Below are 8,265 nucleotides of genomic sequence, written 5' to 3'. Positions count from 1 at the left end.
CTGAGCTTAGGATGCCAATAAGGTTGGGAGAGAGTGAGGGCTTCTTTCCTGGTGTAGACAGCTACCTTCTTGTTGCATTCTCACATGGCTGAAAGAGAGCTCTAGTCTTGATCCTCTTTTAAAGCTACCAATCCCACCATGGAGATTCCACTCCCTTAACTTCATTCAAAACCAATTTCCTCTCAAAGTCCGCCCAATCAAAACACCACATTTGGGAATCAGGGCCTCAACCTAGGAATTTTGGGATGACACAAACATTCAATTCACAGCAACCATTTCATCTGTCTCCACTGCCTTTTTTCATTTCTAGTGGGAAAAAATAACCACTTTACCTTGAGCAAAATAAATCATACTAAATTGAAAAAAATTCAGAAGTATTTAAATTAAAACAAAAATCTCTCATAATCCAAGCCCTTGTAGTTTATCACTATTAACAAGTTGAAATATACCCTCCTAGAATTGTTCAGTGGATCTACATAAATATTTCTCTCTTTTTCCCTAAAAGTGGGATTATATTATACATACTAGATTAATGTGTTTTAATATTTTCTGTCATTTTCTATGCCAATGTATAACTCATCTTTTTAATGACTGTATTTTAATGACCGTATAATATTCAATTATACAGATGTGCCATAATTTAAACAACTTCCTTTCAATAGACAATTAGTTGTTGCCACCTCCCCACACACACATTAAGTGAATATCCTTATATATATACTTATCTGTCTGTCTCTTAGAAGAACTGTCTAGAAGTTGAATTACTGGTCCAAGAATATGCATATATAAAGTTTTTTAAAAAGTACCTGCTTCTGCCGAACTTACCTGGTGGTCCAGTGGTTAAGACTCTGCACTTGCTGTGCAGGGGCATGGGTTCAATCTCTGGTCAGATAGGTTTCTACATGCCTCACAGTGAAGCCAAGGGGGAAAATGTATCTATTTCTCTCATTCTTTTTAATATTGATTAATGTAAATTCTTTCTAATTCTCCCACTATAGCAGTCAAAAAATAAACTTTTTTTCATGTGCATTTATTTGGTTAACTGTGAGGTTGGATAACGTTTCGGGTAACACCCAAAAAGTGCTAGAACTAACACCCAAAAAAGATGCCCTTTTCATTATAGGGGACTGGAATGCAAAAGTAGGAAGTCAAGAAACACCTGTAGTAACAGGCAAATTTGGCCTTGGAGTACAGAATGAAGTGGGCAAAGGCTAATAGAGTTTTGCCAAGAGAATTCACTGGTCATAGCAAACACCCTCTTCCAACAACACAAGAGAAGACTCTACACATGGACATCACCAGTTGGTCAATACCAAAGTCAGATTGATTATATTCTTTGTAGCCAAAGATGGAGAAGCTCTATACAGTCAGCAAAAACAATACTGGGAGCTGATTGTGGCTCAGATCATGAACTCCTTATTGCCAAATTCAGACTTAAATTGAAGAAAGTAGGGAAAACCACTAGACCATTCAGGTATGACCTAAATCAAATCCCTTACAATGATACAGTGGAAGTGACAAATAGATTCAAGGGATTAGATCTGATAGGAAGAGTGCCTGAAGAACTATGGGCAGAGGTTGGTGACATTGTACAGGAGGCAGGGATCAAGACCATCCCCAAGAAAAAGAAATGGAAAAAGCAAAATGACTGACTGAGGAGGCCTTACAAATAGCTGGGAAAAGAAGAGAAGCAAAAAGCAAAGGAGAAAAGGAAAGATATACCCATTTGAATGTAGAGTTCCAAAGAATAGCAAGGAGAGATAGATAAGAAAGCCTTCCTCAGTGATCAGTGCAAAGAAATAGAGGAAAACATAGAATGGGAAAGACTACCTTCAAGAAAATTAGAGATACCAAGGGAACATTTCATGCAAAGATGGGCACAATAAAGGACAGAAATGGTATGAACCTAACAGAAGCAGAAGATATTAAGAATAGGTGGCAAGAATACACAGAAGAACTATACAAAAACCATCTTCACAACCCAGATAATCACAATGGTATGATCACTCACCTAGAGCCAGACATCCTGGAATGCGAAGTCTAGTGGGCCTTAGGAAGCATCACTACAAACACAGCTAGTGGAGGTGATGGAATTCCAGTTGAGCTATTTCAAGTCCTAAAAGATGATGCTGTGAAAGTGCTGCATTCAATATGCCAGCAAATTTGGAAAACTCAGCAGTGGCCACAGGACTGGAAAATGTCAGTTTTCATTCCAACCCCAAAGAAAGGCATAGTCAAAGAATGCTTAAACTACCGCACAGTTGTACTCATCTCACACGCTAGTAAAGTAATGCTCAAAATTCTCCAAGCCAGTCTTCAACAGTACGTGAGCCATGAACTTCCAGATGTTCAAGCTGGATTTAGAAAAGACAGAGGAACCAGAGATTCAATTGCCAACATCTGTTGGATCACTGAAAAAGCAAGAGAGTTCCAGAAAAACATCTACTTCTGCTTTATTGACTATGCCAAAGCCTTTGAGTATGTGGATCACAATAAACTGTGGAAAATTCTTCAAGAGATGGGAATACCAGACCACCTGACCTGTCTCTTAAGAAACCTGTATGCAGGTCAGGAAGCAACAGTTAGAACTGGACATGGAACAACAGACTGGTTCCAAATTGGGAAAGGAGTATGTCAAGGCTGTATATTGTCACCCTGCTTATTTAACTTATATGCAGAGTACATCACGAGAAACGCTGGGCTGGAGGAAGCATAGCTGGAATCAAGATTTCTGGGAGAAATATCAATAACCTCAGATATGCAGGTGACACCACCCTAAAGGCAGGAAGTGAAGAAGAATTAAAGAGCCTCTTGATGAAAGTGAAAGAGGAGAGTGAAAAAGTTGGCTTAAAACTCAACATATAGAAAACTGAGATCATGGCATCTGGTCCCATCAGTTTATGGCAAATAGATGGGAAAACAGTGGAAACAGTAAGAGACTTTTTTTTTTGGCTCCAAAATCACTGGAGATAGTGACTGCAGCCATGAAATTAAAAGACGCTTGCTCCTTGGAAGAAAAGCTATGACCAACCTAGACAGCATATTAAAAAGCAGAGACATTACTTTACCAGCAAAGGTCTGTCTAGTCAAGGCTATGGTTTTTCCAGTAGTCATGTATGGATGTGAGAGTTGGACTATAAAGAAAGCTGAGCGCCGAAGAATTGATGCTTTTGAACTGTGGTGTTGGAGAAGACTCTTGAGAGTCCCTTGGACTGCAAGGAGATCCAACCAGTGCATCCTAAAGGAGATCAGTCCTGAATATTCATTGGAAGGACTGATCCTGACGCTGAAACTCCAATACTTTGGCCACCTGATGCAAAGAACTGACTCATTTGAAAAGACCCTGATGCTGGAAAAGATTGAAGGCGGGAGGAGAAGGGGAAGAAAGAGGATGAGATGGTTGGATGACAGCACCAACTCAATGGGCATGAGTTTGAGTAAACTCCAATAGTTGGTGATGGACAGGGAGGCCTGGTATACTGCAGTCCATGGGGCAGCAAAGAGTTGGACACGACTGAGTGACTGAACTGACTGATTGAGGTTGGGTATCTTTCATGTGCTAACTGTTTGTGTCCTTCTATAGATTTTCGATTTATGTCCTCTATCCCCTTTCATCAGTTTCATTTTTAATAACTTTTGTCACTCTTTATAATATAAAAATATAAATCTTTTATCTGTTATATATGGCAAGTCATTTTCCATTTTTTTTTCATTTATTTTTATTAGTTGGAGACTAATTGCTTTATAATATTGTAGTGGTTTTTGCCATACATTGACATGAATCAGCCATGGATTTCTGGATCATTTTCCATTTAATCCTTTATGTTTATTTATAATGATGTGTGGCTGCCATATAGAACTTTATAAAATTTGTAAACTTAAGTCTATATATATTTTTCTGTATGGTTACCAAATTTTATATTTATGGTAAATAATCTGGCTATAATTTATTTAATTTATTTAAATTTATTTAATTTGGCTAAAATTATGCCAAATTGCAAACATAGTAAGCTTTGTTTTATATATTATTCCAATATTTCCATGATTTTACTTTACACACTTAAATTTTAATTTTTTTTAGGATATATTATGATATATAGTATAAGGCAGAACTCTAACATTATTCCAAAATATTTTGGCAAGTTTTTCAACACTATTTGATTTGAAATTCTGTCTTGCCTATATAGAAAAAATCCTGGAAGTAAAATAGTGATTTTAATTACTGTAGTCTTGCAAGACATTTTGATGTCTTTCTGGTAGAATAGGTCCCTCCTTATTACTATTTTCAAATATTTACTAGGTAAGTGAACTTTAAAATCATTTAAAAAGTTTCATATCCTCCCAACTCTAATTAATGAAAGAGCATTAACTTTATGGATAAAGTTATAATATTGAATATTCCCTTCAGAAATATGATTCTTATCTCTCCATTTATTCAAGTCTTTTTTATGTCTGTAAGTAAGTTTACATTATTTTCTCCACTGGGTCTTGCAAATTCTTAAATTCTTATTTCTAGGCATTTGATATTTAGTTGTCTCTATATGGGGAATTAGATTGAGATCTTCTTTATAATTCTGACTGATCATTACAAGCAAATTTCTGCATGTATGTCTTTAATATGGACATCCTAATCAGCTTTATTACAGTTTTAAATAGTTATCTAGTTGACATTGTAGTGAACAGCATTAGTGTCCTACTTGGCATCTTTTAAACCCTCTTTCAAATAGTACTAGATTTTTATTTGGATATCCACTGCTTTTTCTGAGCAACTATAGGCTTTAGGTAGAACACTGATTAAGGGTAAACACAAGTTTAAGGTTTAAGGGTAAAAATAGACTAGTTTAACCTATGAGAATCATTTTCCCACCCTTGAAAGCATGCCTAGTTCAGAAATAATAATGTGGTTTAATTGGGGCCAATGAAATTTGAGAAGAAACTTTCTGAGGCCTTGGAAAGAAATTCCTCAAGTCTCTGAACTCTAAGAACCCAGTTCTCTGTCATTCCCTGGACATGAACACGGAAGCTTGTAGCTCCAACTATTGTAGACACCCATCCCATAACTTTGAGGGGAGCTAGCCTTCTAGTTCGGAGAAGGCAATGGCACCCCACTCCAGTACTCTTGCCTGGAAAATCCCATGGACAGAGGAGCCTGGTAGGCTGCAGTCCATGGGATCGTGAAGAGTCAGACACAACTGAACGACTTCACTTTGACTTTTCACTTTCACGCATTGGAGAAGGAAATGGCAACCCACTTCAGTGATCCTACCTGGAGAATCCCAGGGACGGTGAAGCCTGGTGGGTTGCCGTCTATGGGGTAGCACAGAGTCAGACATGACTGATGTGACTTAGCAGCAGCAGCAGCCTTCTAATAAAGCTAACACAGGGACCAGAATGCAGTTGAGTCCTTAGTGATATCACTGAATTACTGGATCAACCAACCCTGAGGCCCATGCCATTTCTGGACTTGTAGTTATGTAAACCAATAATGTTTAATATTTTCAAAACCAGTTTGAATGGGATTTCTGTTCATTTCAATATTAAAAAGCCTAAATTTTTCCTTTATCTTGAATTTTTAAGATAGAATATAATGAACTATAAATAATCTTCTTTTGCTCTCTCTTTTTTCTTTTTAATCTTTACATTTATTTCTTTTTCTTGCCTTAGTATATGAGTAGAAATCATTACAAAAGTATTGAATCATGATAATAAAGACAGGCATTCTTGTTCTGTTCGTTAATTTACAGACAATGTCTTTAGTGAACTGTTAAGTTTCATGTTTCTTGTTTAATCATGAGGAGACTTTTTAAAAAAATGTAAGCAATGTGATTTTTTTTCCATTTATTTTTATTAGTTGGAGGCTAATTACTTTACAATATTGTAGTGGTTTTTGCCATACGTTGACATGAATCAGCCATGGATTTACATGTGTTCCCCATCCTGAACCCCCCTCCCACCTCCTTCCCCATCCCATCCCTCTGGGTCATCCCAGTGCACCAGCCCCGAGCACTTGTCTCATGCATCCAACCTGGACTGATGATCTGTTTCACACTTGATAATATACATGTTTCAATGCTGTTCTCTCAGATCATCCCACCCTCACCTTCTCCCACAGAGTTCAAAAGTCTGTTCTGTACATCTGTGTCTCTTTTTCTGTCTTGCATATAGGGTTATCATTACCATCTTTCTAAATTCCATATATATGCATTAGTATACTGTATTGGTGTTTATCTTTCTGGCTTACTTCACTCTGTATAATGGGCTCCAGTTTTATCCATCTCATTAGAACTGATTCAAATGTATTCTTTTCAATGGCTGAGTAATATTCCATGGTGTATATGTACCACAGCTTTCTTATCCATTCATCTGCTGATGGGCATCTAGGTTGCTTCCATGTCCTGGCTATTATAAACAGTGCTGCGATGAACGTTGGGGTGCATGTGTGTCTTTCAGATCTGGTTTCCTCAGTGTGTATGCCCAGAAGTGGGATTGCTGGGTCATATGGCAGTTCTATTTCCAGTTTTTTAAGGAATCTCTACACTGTTCTCCACAGTGACTGTACTAGTTTGCATTCCCACCAACAGTGTAAGAGGGTTCCCTTTTCTCCACACCCTCTCCAGCATTTATTGCTTATAGACTTTTGGATAGCAGCCATTCTGACTGGCATGTAATGGTACCTCATTGAGGTTTTGATTTGCATTTCTCTGATAATGAGTGATGTGGAGCACCTTTTCATGTGTTTGTTAGCCATCTGTATGTCTTCTTTGGAGAAATGTCTGTTTAGATCTTTGGCCCTTTTTTTTTCTTTTTTAAAATTTATTTATTTATTTTTTCAGTGGGTTTTGTCATACATTGACATGAATCAGCAATAGATTTACACGTATTCCCCATCCCGATCCCCCCTCCCACCTCCCTCTCCACCCGATTCCTCTGGGTCTTCCCAGTGCACCAGGCCCGAGCACTTGTCTCATGCATCCCACCTGGGCTGGTGACCTGTTTCACCATAGATAATATACATGCTGTTCTTTTGCAACATCCCACCCTCACCTTCTCCCACAGAGTTCAAAAGTCTGTTCTGTACTTCTGTGTCTCTTTTTCTGTTTTGCATAAAGGGTTGTCGTTACCATCTTTCTAAATTCCATATATATGTGTTAGTATGCTGTAATGTTCTTTATCTTTCTGGCTTACTTCACTCTGTATAAGGGGCTCCAGTTTCATCCATCTCATTAGAACTGGTTCAAATGAATTCTTTTTAACGGCTGAGTAATATTCCATGGTGTATATGTACCACAGCTTCCTTATCCATTCATCTGCTGATGGGCATCTAGGTTGCTTCCATGTCCTGGCTATTATAAACAGTGCTGCGATGAACATTGGGGTGCATGTGTGTCTTTCAGATCTGGTTTCCTCAGTGTGTCTGCCCAGAAGTGGGATTGCTGGGTCATATGGCAGTTCTATTTCCAGTTTTTTAAGGAATCTCTACACTGTTCTCCACAGTGACTGTACTAGTTTGCATTCCCACCAACAGTGTAAGAGGGTTCCCTTTTCTCCACACCCTCTCCAGCATTTATTGCTTATAGACTTTTGGATAGCAGCCATCCTGACTGGCATGTAATGGTACCTCATTGTGGTTTTGATTTGCATTTCTCTGATAATGAGTGATGTGGAGCATCTTTTCATGTGTTTGTTAGCCATCTGTATGTCTTCTTTGGAGAAATGTCTGTTTAGTTCTTTGGCCCATTTTTTGATTGGGTCATTTATTTTTCTGGAATTGAGCTTCAAGAGTTGCTTGTATATTTTTGAGATTAATCCTTTGTCTGTTTCTTCATTTGCTATTATTTTCTCCCAATCTGACGGCTGTCTTTTCACCTTACTTATAGTTTCCTTTGTAGTGCAAAAGCTTTTAAGTTTCATTAGGTCCCATTTGTTTAGTTTTGCTTTTATTTCCAATATTCTGGGAGGTGGGTCATAGAGGATCTTGCTGTGGTTTATGTCGGAGAGTGTTTTGCCTATGTTCTCCTCTAGGAGTTTTATAGTTTCTGGTCTTACATTTAGATCTTTAATCCATTTTGAGTTTATTTTTGTGTATGGTGTTAGAAAGTGTTCTAGTTTCATTCTTTTACAAGTGGTTGACCAGCTTTCCCAGCACCACTTGTTAAAGAGGTTGTCTTTTTTCCATTGTATATCCTTGCCTCCTTTGTCAAAGATAAGGTGTCCATAGGTTCGTGGATTTATCTCTGGGCTTTCTATTCTGTTCCATTGATCTAT

Source organism: Cervus elaphus, chromosome 12 (genome assembly GCF_910594005.1).
Source record: "Cervus elaphus chromosome 12, mCerEla1.1, whole genome shotgun sequence".
Classification (NCBI taxonomy): Eukaryota; Metazoa; Chordata; class Mammalia; order Artiodactyla; family Cervidae; genus Cervus; species Cervus elaphus.
The sequence above is the reverse complement of the archived record's forward strand: the minus strand, read 5'-3'. Positions refer to the sequence as shown.